Consider the following 12,718-nt stretch of genomic DNA (forward strand, 5'->3'; position numbering starts at 1 on the left):
GGGAGGGAGGTCCAGGATTTTGACCCAGCGACAGTGAAGGAACGGCCGATATATTTCCAAGTCAGGATGGTGAGTGGCTCAGAGGGGAACTTCCAGGTGATGGTGTTCTCATGTGTCTGCTGCCCTTGTCCTTCTAGATGGTCGAAGAGGTGGATTTGGGCAGCGCTATCGAAGGAGCCTTGGTGAGTTGCTGCAGTGCATCTTATAGATGGTACACACTGCTGCTACTGTGCGTCGGTGGTGGAGGGAGTGAATGTTTCTGCATGAGGTGCCAAACAAGTGGGGCTGCTTTGTGCTGGATAGTGTCGAGCTTCTTGAGTGTTGAGGGAGCCGCACTCATCCAGGCAAGTGGGGAGTATTCCAACATAGTCCTGACTGGTGCCTTGTCGATGGTGTAAAGGATTTGGGGAGGGGCTGTTGAGGATATTTAGAAGATTAAAGCCTGTGCATTGTCCACACAGACGGGCAGTGAGCTGCTGGACCCTATACTGTGCTGATTCATTCCTGTCAGATTCTCACACCTTGTTCAAGGCTGTCAGACAGGATGGTACCTGGTGTCCGGTCAGTTCCGTGTTCCAGGGAAATATTTAACTGGCCGGTAAACTGCTCAAAGTGACTGATTTGCGCTTCAGCTCTGATGGCCGACATGGAACTCTTTATACACACATTGCATTCCAGACATCTCCAAACTTTCATCCCAATCCTGGATACAGCAGAGTAGTTTAGTCTCCAGCTAATACCAATCACTGGGAGACAATTAAACACCCAATTAAGGTCGATTCATTGGGTCATCAGGTCTCAGGAAGCCATTCGGCCGATCCAGGCAATGCAGATAGACGGCAGTGAGGGATCAATGAGGACAGGGGCCCTGGGAAGAGGGAATGGATAGAGGGTTGTGGGAATGAGGTAATAGGGAGGAGATGTTGCACGGCTGGAGGTACTGAATGGGGAGACAATTGGGATGTGGTGCTGGGGGTGGGTGGGTGAAATGATAGTGGCTCTCGAAGGAGTGGGTGGAGGCTGTATCTCTGGGTGAGCTCAGTCACACCAGAGAAGGACCATGGTCTCACTGGGCACAGTGAGTGATATACACTGACCCTACACACGATACAGCTCACGATGCTGAATAAATCAAGATGTACAAAGTGCTCCAAGTGCCGTTAAATGAGGGAAATGGAGAACAGAACTGTGCACAGTGCTCCAGCTGTGGTCTAGCAAAGGGATATGGAGCCCATAACTGTGTACAGTTCTCCAGGTGTGGACAAACAGAGGGGTATGGAGGCCAAAACTGTGCGCTGTGCTCTGAGTGGGGTCTAACAGAGGGATTTGGAGACCAGAACAGTGCACTGTGCTCCATATGTGGCCTATCCTTTCTCGGGTCAGTGTATCTCTCACTGTTCCCAAGGAGACCCTGATCCTTCTCTGGTGTGACTGAGCTCACACAGAGATACATTCCCACCCCTCCTTCCAAAGCCCCGAACTCCTCTCCCAGCCGCACCCCACCTCATATTTTATTTCTCTCCCCACTCGGTTCCTCCAAACCTGGAAAATCTGCTCCTTCATTCCCACAACCCTCTAACCATTCCCTCTTCCCAAGGGTGCTCACCTCATTGATCCCTCACTGCAGTCTATCAGCATGGACTGGATGGGCCGAATGGATTCCTGAGCCGTGGTGACTCTATGAGCCTCAGGGACATGAATGAACCAGATGGGCCCTCACTACAATCCAGTAGATCCGTGCTCACCATCACCAACATTTGTCTTTTTGATTGCAGGGGCAGAATATCCACACCCCCAGCGCCCCACAGTGAGCTGGTAGCCAGGGGACTGTAAGATTCTCTGGGTGGGATCACTCTGGGCTGTGTTCAGTGTTGGGAACGATGCCCTTTGTAGGGTCAGTGTATCCTTCACTGCGCAGAGTGAGAGCATTATCTTTCTCCGGTGTGACTGAGCCCACCCAGAGGTACAGCCTCACCCACTACCGCATCACCAGCACCCATCTCCACAGGTCATTCCTACCAACACCGTCAGGGACAGATGTATCTGCAGCAGGTAGATTGGTGAGGATGGGGTGGAGTAGAATCTTCCCTCTTGTTGGTTCACCTGCCTCAGGCCTATTCTGCCTTTCAGGGCTCGGCCACCTGGGTCTGTAACGGTGACCCTGAGCCACTCTTGGTGATGGACATGCAGGTCCCACAGCAGAGAACATTATGTGCCCTCGATACGCTCAGTGCTTCCTCCATGTGGTGTTTAACATGGAGGGGGAGAGATTGATCAGATTCGGGAGAGCGGTAGGTGGGAGTCAGCAGGAGGTTTCTCTTCCCCTGTTTGCCCTCATGTCTTGTGACATCAGAGAGACTGTGGTCTTGTTGAGGACTCCCAGGACCAGCCTCTCCCGACTGTATGTCACTGCTCTGTCACCTCTGGTGGGGACAGTCCTGTCAGAGGGACACGGGATACCCAGGGAATGTGGGGCACGCGATTAGCGCATTGTCTTTACGTTATGTTTCTGTGTGTGTGTCTACATTGGAGTTATAAGATGTCAATGTGACCCTGCCATTGTCTGACCTCCCCTCCCTCCCTGTCAATATGGAGACTCACCGATCCGAGTGAGAAATGAGACACGGACAAGAGGCGGTGATCGATGCAGCCAGTTTTATTCACATGATCCAGAAAGCAGTGGGCCAGGGGTCATTGGATCCACACAATGTGTCAGAAGCAGAATTACAGGAATTACAGATAGCTTCAATCAGAGCCTCAGGCGGCTCTCACAGGGGGACATTTCCCCTTCTTGATGCTCACTTAGACATGCAGCACTTAAAAAAGGGGAAGCATTTCTCCTTCGTCACTGTCTCACCTTCCCTGCACCCGAATGGTCTACAGGTGCCTCCAGTTTCACTGCATACCAAGCCTCGACCTGGGAAAGAGAAATGAAGACTTCATTGATGCCAAAAGTCATGGCCCTCGAGGGCCCAAATTAGTCTAACTGATGTACATTCAGACCTAACCTGTAGAGAGTGCATCCGGAGTGATCTAACTAAGGGATACGGAGACACGAACTGAGCAGAGTGAGCCTAGTGTTGTCTAACCGAGGGATACGGAGACCGGAATTGTTCACAGTGATCCAAGTGTGGTCATACGAAGGATAATGAAGATCAGAATGGTGCACAGTGCTCCAAGTGTTGTCTAAGCAAGATATAAACAGACCAGAACTGCTCTCAATCAGAAAGCTACAATGTATTTTACATAACTGAAGACCAGCACTGTCCTGACGGGCTGAATGGTCTCCCGTTGCCCGTCTCAGTGTTTCTATAAATTCAGCAGTGAGGGATATACTCACTTTCCAATGTAGACGTTGCACTCACTTCTCCATCGGCAGTGATGGGCTGCACAAGCACCAGGAACCCAAGAAGCAAAAGCAATGCTTTCCTCATTCTCCGCTGATCTCCTCCCAGTCACAATGAGATAGCTGGAGCACAGACGCTCTTTATATGTCCACACAGAGCATTCTGTAGTTAATAATCACACACACGCGGCGCGGGTAGACTCTAACTTGGACACGTTGAAGGGAACGTTCACTAACTGAGTCCAACATTAACTGGAATCAAGTAGTTTTCTTTATTAATAAGAAGAGGGACAGATCTCAATAATGATTGAGCTGACAAAGGTTCATAGGAATTGTTAACTGTGTTTTAAATCAGAATCATACAACAGAGACGGAGGCCATTTGACCCATGGTGTCTATGCTAGCATCTTGATCATGTTATCTCATTATTCCCAGTTTCCTCTGTGCTTTGTCTTTAGCTATGCAACTTCTTCCCACTCAATTATTCATCCAATTCCTCTTCTGAAGTTTACTGTTCAATCTTCTCTGAATGTCCCTTCAGGCAGCGAGTTCCAGTTCACAAAAACTCCTTTAATAAATGGAAATTCTCATCATCCTCCATCTAGTTCTTTTGTCAATGAAATAAAATCTGTTTCTACTGGTTCCCTAATCTCCCGCACTCGGAAATCTCCCACGATCTCTATTGGGAGAAGAGTTGGGGAGCTCTACCTGGAGTCCTGGGGCCAATGATTATCCATCGGCCAACATCACTATCACATATTATCCAGTCAGCATTGCATTGCTGCTGGGATCTTGCTGTGCACAAATTGGCTGTCACATATTGTGGATTAAAACAGTGACTGTCCTTCAATGTGACGTAATTGACTGTGATGAATGTTGCATTGCTCTGGTGAAGGGTTCCATATATCCCAAATCTTTATTTTATTATTTCTCTCTTTAACTGCTTTTCCTTTTCTCTCACTTTGTCCCTTTGACTGTCTGTCTGTCTACCTGTCTCTCTGACAGTCTGTCTGTCTGTCACTCTGTCTGCCTGTCTGTCTGACTGTATGCCTGTCTATCTGTCTGTCTGTCTGCCTGACTTTCGGTCTCTATCTCTCTGTTTGTCTGTCTGTCTGTCTGTCTGTGTGTCTGTCTGTCTCTCTCTCTCTCTCTCTCTGTTTGTCTTTCTGTCTGTCTGTCTATCTGCCTGTCTGCCTGTCTGGCACCTCATTTTCCCAGCACTCCTGCTGCTGCTCCTGACATCCTCTCCTGCTCTCGTCACTGAACCATGGTTGTTCACTTGGCTTGACGGGAATGGTAGAGTGGGGGATAGGCCGGGACAGAGGCTACAGATTGTGGTTGAACACAATTGTGCTGCTGGTGGCCCACAGAGCCTCATGGATGTTTTGAGCTGCTGGGCCTGGTCTGAATCTATCCCATTGAACACAATGGTAGCGCCACACGACACGATGGAGGGTGAGCACAGAGTGAAGACAGCTCCTTGTCTTCACAAGGACTGTGAGCTGGTCTCTCCTGTCAACGGAGACAGAGATATTCGCGAGGGGAGGTAAAGGCAGATGTTGCCCTATTGTTGTCTCCCTCTCCACCTGTTACAGGCCAAGTCTATCGGATATGACTTATACAGCTTGCCTGCCTCGGTCAGTTGTGGTCCTACTGAGACACTCTTGGTGATGGACAATGTTGTCTCCCAACCTGACTCTTTTGTGTGCACTCATTGCTTCTGTGAGTGGCTGTTTAACATGGAGGGGAACAGGTTGATCAGCTGAGGGAGGGTGGGTGGTGGGGATCAGTGAGACGTATCCCTCCCTGTTTTCCCCCTGATGCCATGAGACACAATGGAGCCTGGAGTCAATGTTGAGCATTGCCAGAGACAGTCCCTCCCCACTCTCTGCCTCTCTGCTGGGCACCTCTGCTTGGTGTGTCCTGCCAGTGGGACAGGACATGCCCCGGGGATGGTGATGGACGAGCCGGGGACATTGACCTTCTCTCTGTTACTGGGAGGATGACCACATCGGAGCTTCATGATGGTCCATGTGCTCCTGCCCTTCTCTGTCCCACCCTCATTCCCTGTCAATATGGGGATGCACCGACCCCAATGAGAAATGAGGGGCAGTTAAGAGTTAACCACGTTGCTGTGGGTCTGGGGTCACATGTAGGTCAGACCGGGTAAAGACGGCAGATTCCCTTCCCTAAGGGACATGAGTCAACCAGGTGGGTCTTCACCACAATCCACTAGTTTCACTCTCACCATCACCTCTATTTGTGTTTTATTTTAAATCCGGGGGGGGTAATTTCCCCAACCCCACACCCTACAGTGAGTCAGCACTCAGGGGCCCGGACAATCATCCAGTTGGCATTTCCGGGGGTTGTGTTCAGCGTCGTGAACTCTATCCAGTGTAGGGTCAGTGTATATCACTCACTGTGCCCAGTGAGACCATGGTCCTTCTCTGGTGTGCCTGAGCTCACCCAGAGATACAGCCTCCACCCCTCCTTCCAGAGACACTATCATCTCTCCCACCCCCTCCTATCCCTCCAAACACCCCCACCCCCAACACCCCACATCTCAATTGTCTCCCCACTCGGCACCTCCAGCCCTGCAAGATTCCCTCCCTTTTACCTCATTCCCACAACCCTCTATCCATTCCCTCTTCCCAGGGCCCCTGTCCTCATTGATCCCTCACTGCCCTCTATCTGCATTGCCTGGATGGGCCGAATGGCTTCCTGAGACCTGATGACCCAATGAATCGACCTTAACTGGGTGTTTAATTGACTCCCAGTGATTGGTATTAGCTGGAGACTAAACTACTCTCCTGTATCCAGGATTGGGATGAAAGTTTGGAGATGTCTGCAATGCAATGTGTGGATAAAGAGTTCCACGTCGGCCATCAGAGTAGAAGCGCAAATCAGTCACTTTGAGCAGTTTACCGGCCTGTTAAATATTTCCCTGGAACACGGAACTGACCGGACACCAGTTGCCATCCTGTCTGACAGCCTTGAACAAGGTGTGAGGATCTGACAGGAATGAATCAGCACAGGATAGGGTCCAGCAGCTCACTGCCCTTCTGTGTGGACAATACACAGGCTTTAATCTTCTAACTGTCCTCAGCAGCCCCTCCAGGGCTCTCACATCCTCCCTCATGTGTGGTGATCAGAGCTGGATGTATTAATCTATAGGATCTTCCCCTGATTTTATCCCCAATACCTGTATTTTTGAGTGTCAGGTAATGACCATCTGCAACAAGGGAGAATCTAACCATCGCCCCTTGACATTGAATGCCATTACCATCGATGAATCCCCCACTAACTTCATCCTGGGGGTTACCATTGACCAGAAACTGAACTGGACCAGCCATATAAATACTGTGGCTACAAGAGAAGGTCAGAGGCTGGGAATCCTGCGGAGATTAACTCATCTCCTGACTCCCCAAATCCTGTCCACCATAGACAATGCACACATCAGGATTGTGATGGAAGAATCTCCACTTGCCTGGATGAGTGCGGGTCCCACAACACTCAAGAAGCTCTACACTATCCAGGACAAAGCAGCCCCGCTTGATCAGCACCCCATCCACAAGCATTCACTCCCACCACCACCGACGCACAGTAGCAGCAGTGTGTACCATCTACAAGATGCACTGTAGCGACTCACCAAGGCTCCTTCGATAGCGCTGCCCAAATCGACCTCCTGTGCCATCTAGAAGGGCAAGGGCAGCAGGCACATGGGAAAACCACCACCTGGACGTTCCCCTCTGAGCCACTCAACACCCTGAGTTGGATATATATCGGCCGTTCCTTCACTGTCACTGGGTCAAAATCCTGGAACTCCCTTCCTAACAGCGCTGTGGATGTACCTACACCACAGGGACTGCAGCAGCTCACCATCACCTTCTCAAGGAGCAATTTGTGAGGGGCATTAAATGCTGGCCTAGTCAGTGATACCAACATTCCATGAATGAATTTTAAGCAATGGAGCCCCAATGCCCTCCACGCTTCACTAACTGCTCTCTCATCCTGCCCTGACAAATGTCAAAGATAAAATTTCGGAACACCCCATATCCCTCTGTCTCTGAACGCTCTTGAAAATTGTGTCATTTAGCCCATAATGCCTCTCCCTATTCCTTCTGTCAAAGTGCATCACCTCATACCCCTCTCTACATAATTCCATCTGCCACTTTTCTGCCCATTCTGCCCTCCTATCTACATCCTGTTTCCATCGATATCTATCGTCCTCACTGGTTGCCATGACTTCAAGTATTGTTTCATCGACAAGTTTTGGATTGTCACCGTATTCCTGATGTCAGTAATTGGGGGAACAGCACTGTCTACATGCTCCAATCTGACAAACAGCCCTTTACTCCAAGAGCTCTTGTGCTGGATCATCGGCTGAGGGAGGGCAGTAGACGAGAATCAGAAGGAGCCATTTTCTTGCCCATGTTTGACCTGATGTCATGAGTTAATATTGAGGACTCCAATGGAAACTCCCACCCACCTGCATAGCACTGAGTCACTGCCAGTGGGACAGGGACATACCCAGGGATGGTGATGGACACGTCTGGGACAATGGCTCTGAGGCATGACTCTGTGAAAATGATTATGCTGGAGCTACAGGACCTGAATGTGGCCCTGCCATTGTCTGACCTGCCCCTTCCCTCCCTGTCAATGTGGAGACACACCGATCCGAGTGAGAAATGAGACACGGACAAGAGGCATTGACCAACGCAGCCAGTTTTATTCACATGATCCAGGAACCAGTGGGTCGGGGGCACGGTCCCTACACAGTCCGTGGAGCCTCAGGGCGGTGCTGGAGTCACAGGCCCTGGACCTGGTGCTGGAGTCACGGGTCTTGCTGACCCAGACACGATTCCTCCTTTTATGATTCGCTTCACCACGCAGCATTCATGCGACCAATAGCACTTCTTCCGTATCAAACCCTCGTTTCTGCGGCATTTTCCCCATCGACAGGTTCCCCCTCGTATATGCCAACAACCTGAAATGCAGAAAGGAATCCGCTGTTGATGCCACCAGAAAGGACCCTCGACTCTCACTCAAACATTTATTATGCATCACCCTAAACTATATTGCACTATTGTTAGTTTGGTCTTTCAGGACGAGGCAATGGCCTGGAGAACAGGAGTACTCACAGCTCTCTATGGGTGGCGTAACTAAGCGACATGGAGAGCAGAACTGTCCACAGTGACCCAATGTTGTCTAACCAAGAAATATGGAGGCCACAGATGTGCACAGTGCTCTGAGTGTGGCCTCACTAGGGAATATGCAGGCCAGACACGTGCACAGTGCTCCGAGTGAGGCCTCACTAGGGAATATGCAGGCCACACATGTGCACAGTGCTCCGAGTGTTGCCTCACTAGGGAATATGCAGGCCAGACTCGTGCACAGTGCTCTGAATGTGGTGTAACCAAGGAATTTGGAGACCTCAACTGTGCAGAGTTCTCCAAATGTGGTCTCACGGAGGGATATGGAGACTTCAACTTTGCACAGTGCTCCGAGTGTGGTCTAACTGAGGGATATGGAGATCAGAACTGTGGACAGTGCTCCGAGTGTGCTCTAACCGAGGGATATGGAGATTGGAACTGTACACAGTGCTCCGAGTGTGCTCTAACCGAAAGTTATGGAGACTTCAACTGTGCACAGTGCTCCGAGTGTGGTCTAACCGAGGGTTATGGCGACTTCAACTGTGCGCAGTGCTCCAAGTGTGGTCTAACTGAGAGATATGGAGATCGGAACTGTGCACAGTGTTCCAAGTGTGGTATAACTGAGGGATATGGAGATCGGAACTGAGCAGAGTGCTCCAAGTGTGGTCTAACTGAGGGAGATCGGAACTGTGCACAGTTCTCCGAGTGGTCCAACAAGGGGATATGCAGACCTCAACTGTGGTAAAAACCTGCAACATCTTAGAATTTTGTTGCAATGTTAAGTTTCCGTGGGGTCAATTTTGGAGGTTGGAGCACAGTTAAACAAAAATAAATATAATTTACAAACTTTTCAACCATTCCCACGCTGGGATTGAAGGGTTTTGGTACCAAGGTACGGTTCATGTTCCAGAACCAAGTTGCAGAAATGGATTTAAACACAGATCAACAATGATCCAATCGAATGGCAGCACATGTTTGAGTGGGTGAATGGCCTATTCCTGTTCCTGTGAATGGTTTCATAGATTGGCGACTGAGAGATTCACTGACCTGCATAAATATAGTTTTCAGCGATGATGTGTCCCAGCACCAGGAGCACCAGCACCAAGAGCAGTGCTTTCCTCATCTTCCACTGAGCTCCTCAGAGCCACACTGAACTGCCTGGGCTACAGGAGCTCTTTATATAAACTCAGAGTATATATATCTTTCTGCGATTAAGAGAAGAATAATACAGCAGAGAAGAGGGCCATTCGGCCCATCGAGCCCGTGTCGTCTCTCTGAAGCAACTATCCAATTATTCCCACGCTGCTTTCCTCTGTCAATATCCCGGCTGTTTTGATTGGCCCTCATGATCCACCCAATAGCGTCAGGTGTCCCCACACCCGCCCCTTTCAGTTCCCCTTCACTTACACTGAATCTACTTTCCAATGTACAGGTCGCCAGAGAATAACTGGCAATGGCTTCTCTTTCTGTTCCCCCGCCCGAACCTCTGGTGTCCCCCAAGTGTCTACCCCACACCCTCCACACCTCCCCACACCCACACCCCCACCAACCCCACACCCACACCCCCACACCCACACCCACACACCCACACCACAACACCCACACCCCCATAACCCCAACACCCACACCCCCACCACCCCCACCCACACCACCACACCCAAACCCACACCCCCACACCCACACCCACACCCACACCCACACCCACACACCCACACCCCACACCACCACACCCACACCCACACCACCACACCCAAACCCACACCCCCACCACCCCCACTCACACCCCCACACCCACACCCACATCACCACACCCACACCCACACACCCACACCCCCACATTCAAACCCCCACACCCACACCCACACCCACACCCACACCCACACACCCACACCCCCACACCCACACCGCCACACCCCCACACTCACAACCCCACCCCCACACCCACACCCCCACCACACCCACACACACACACCAGCACCCCCACCACCACACCCACACCCACACCCCCACACCCCCACATCCACACCCCCACACCCACACGCCCACGTCCACACCCACAACCCCACCACCCCCACACACACACACCCACTCCACACCCACAACCCCACCACCCCCACACACACACACCCACTCCACACCCACAACCCCACCACACCCACACCCCCACCACCACCCCCACACCCACACCCACACCCCCACCACCCCCACTCACACCCCCACACCCACACCCACATCACCACACCCACACCCACACCCCCACACCCACACCCCCACACCCCCACATTCAAACCCCCACACCCACACCCACACCCACACCCACACACCCACACCCCCACACCCACACCGCCACACCCCCACACTCACAACCCCACCCCCACACCCACACCCCCACCACACCCACACCCGCACACCAGCATCCCCACCACCACACCCACACCCCCACATCCACACCCCCACACCCACACACACACACCCACACCCCCACACCCCCACATCCACACCCCCACACCCACACGCCCACTTCCACACCCACAACCCCACCACCCCCACACACACACACCCACTCCACACCCACAACCCCACCCCCCCCCACCAACACACTCAACCACACCAGATCTGTGCACAAAGTTCCAAGTGTGGCCTTAAATACTGATATGGAGACCAGAACTATGCACAGTCCTCCAAGAGTGGTCAAACCGAGAGATATGGAGAGCTGAACTGTGCACAGTTCTCCAGGTGTGGTCTAACCGAGGGATATGGAGGATCTAACCGAGGGTCAGCACGTCGATGAGAAGCACAAGGCGACTAGGAAAGCTGCCTGGGTTTCTATCGGGAAGGATGATTATTTTTCTTTTAAAGGTGATTTATGGAAGGGTGCTAAACTGAGATGGACAGCTTTCTGTTTGGGAAAAGTCTTAAGGGTTCTGGAACAAAGATGGGCGGATGAAGTTAAGACAACAATTGATTAGTAGCACAGGCTGAAGAGGCTGAATGTCCTCCTCTTGATTCCCTGAATGTTTCTGCTGTGTCACTCCTGGGAGAGTGGTACTCACGCTGCTTCTTTGCACTCAAGACTCCACCCTCAGCGATGGACTGTAGCAGCACCAGGAGTCCAAGCAGCAAGAGCAGTGCTTTCCTCATCTTCCACTGATCCTCTCAGAGTCACAATGAGGTGACTGGATTACGGCTGCCCTTTATATCAACGCATGGAGCATTCTGTAGTTAATATTCACACAACCACACGGTGAGCACTGGCTCCAACTTGAGCTTGTTAAAGGAGCTGTTCATTAACTGAGACCATCAGTTTCTCGAGTGAAAGACTAAATGTGCCTCCCAAGACATCCTATATTTCATTAGTGTTGGGAGAAACCGATCTGTGTAATGATTGAAATGTTGGAGGTTTAAAGGGATGCTTCACTGTGTTTAAAGCAAAGATAATTTTGCAAGGAAGGGGTCCATTTGGCCCATCGAGCCTCAGCTGGCTCTTTGAAAGATCTACTAAATTATGCCTCCACAACCTGTTCTCTTCACCCACCGCCCCGCCATTATGTTCCCAGTCAATTATTGATACAATACCCCTTTGATAAGTTGCTATTGAATCTGCTTCCATTATCCGTTCGGGCAGCACATTCCAGATCACAACAACTCTTTGTGTCAAAAGGAATTCTCCTCATCTTCCTTCTCGTTCTACTGCTAAACATTTTAATTTGTTTCCAATTAGTTTCTAATCTCCCGACATTGAAATTAACATTCCATCTGAAACAAGGGAGAATCTAACCAACGCCCCTTGACATTCAATGCCATTCCCATCGCTGAATCTCCCACTAACTTCACCCTGGGGGTTACCATTGACCAGAAACTGAACTGGACCGGCCAAATAAATACTGTGGCTACAAGAGCAGGTCAGAGGCTGGGGATCCTGCGGAGAGTAACTCACCTCCTGACTTCCCAAAGTCTGTCCACCATCGACAAGGCAACAGTCAGGATTTTGTTGGAATACTCCCCACTTGCCTGGATGAGTGCGGCACCCACAAGACACAAGAAATTCGACACCATCCGGGACAAAGCAACCCCGTTTGATTGGCACCCCATCCACTAATCATCACTCCCTCCACCACCGACGCACAGTGGCAGCAGTGTGTACCATCTACAAGATGCGCTGCAGCAACTCACCATGGCTCCTTCGATCGCACTGCCCAAATCCACCTCCTCTATCATC

Source organism: Cetorhinus maximus, unplaced genomic scaffold, assembly GCF_964194155.1.
Source record: "Cetorhinus maximus unplaced genomic scaffold, sCetMax3.hap1.1 HAP1_SCAFFOLD_1258, whole genome shotgun sequence".
NCBI classification, from domain to species: domain Eukaryota; kingdom Metazoa; phylum Chordata; class Chondrichthyes; order Lamniformes; family Cetorhinidae; genus Cetorhinus; species Cetorhinus maximus.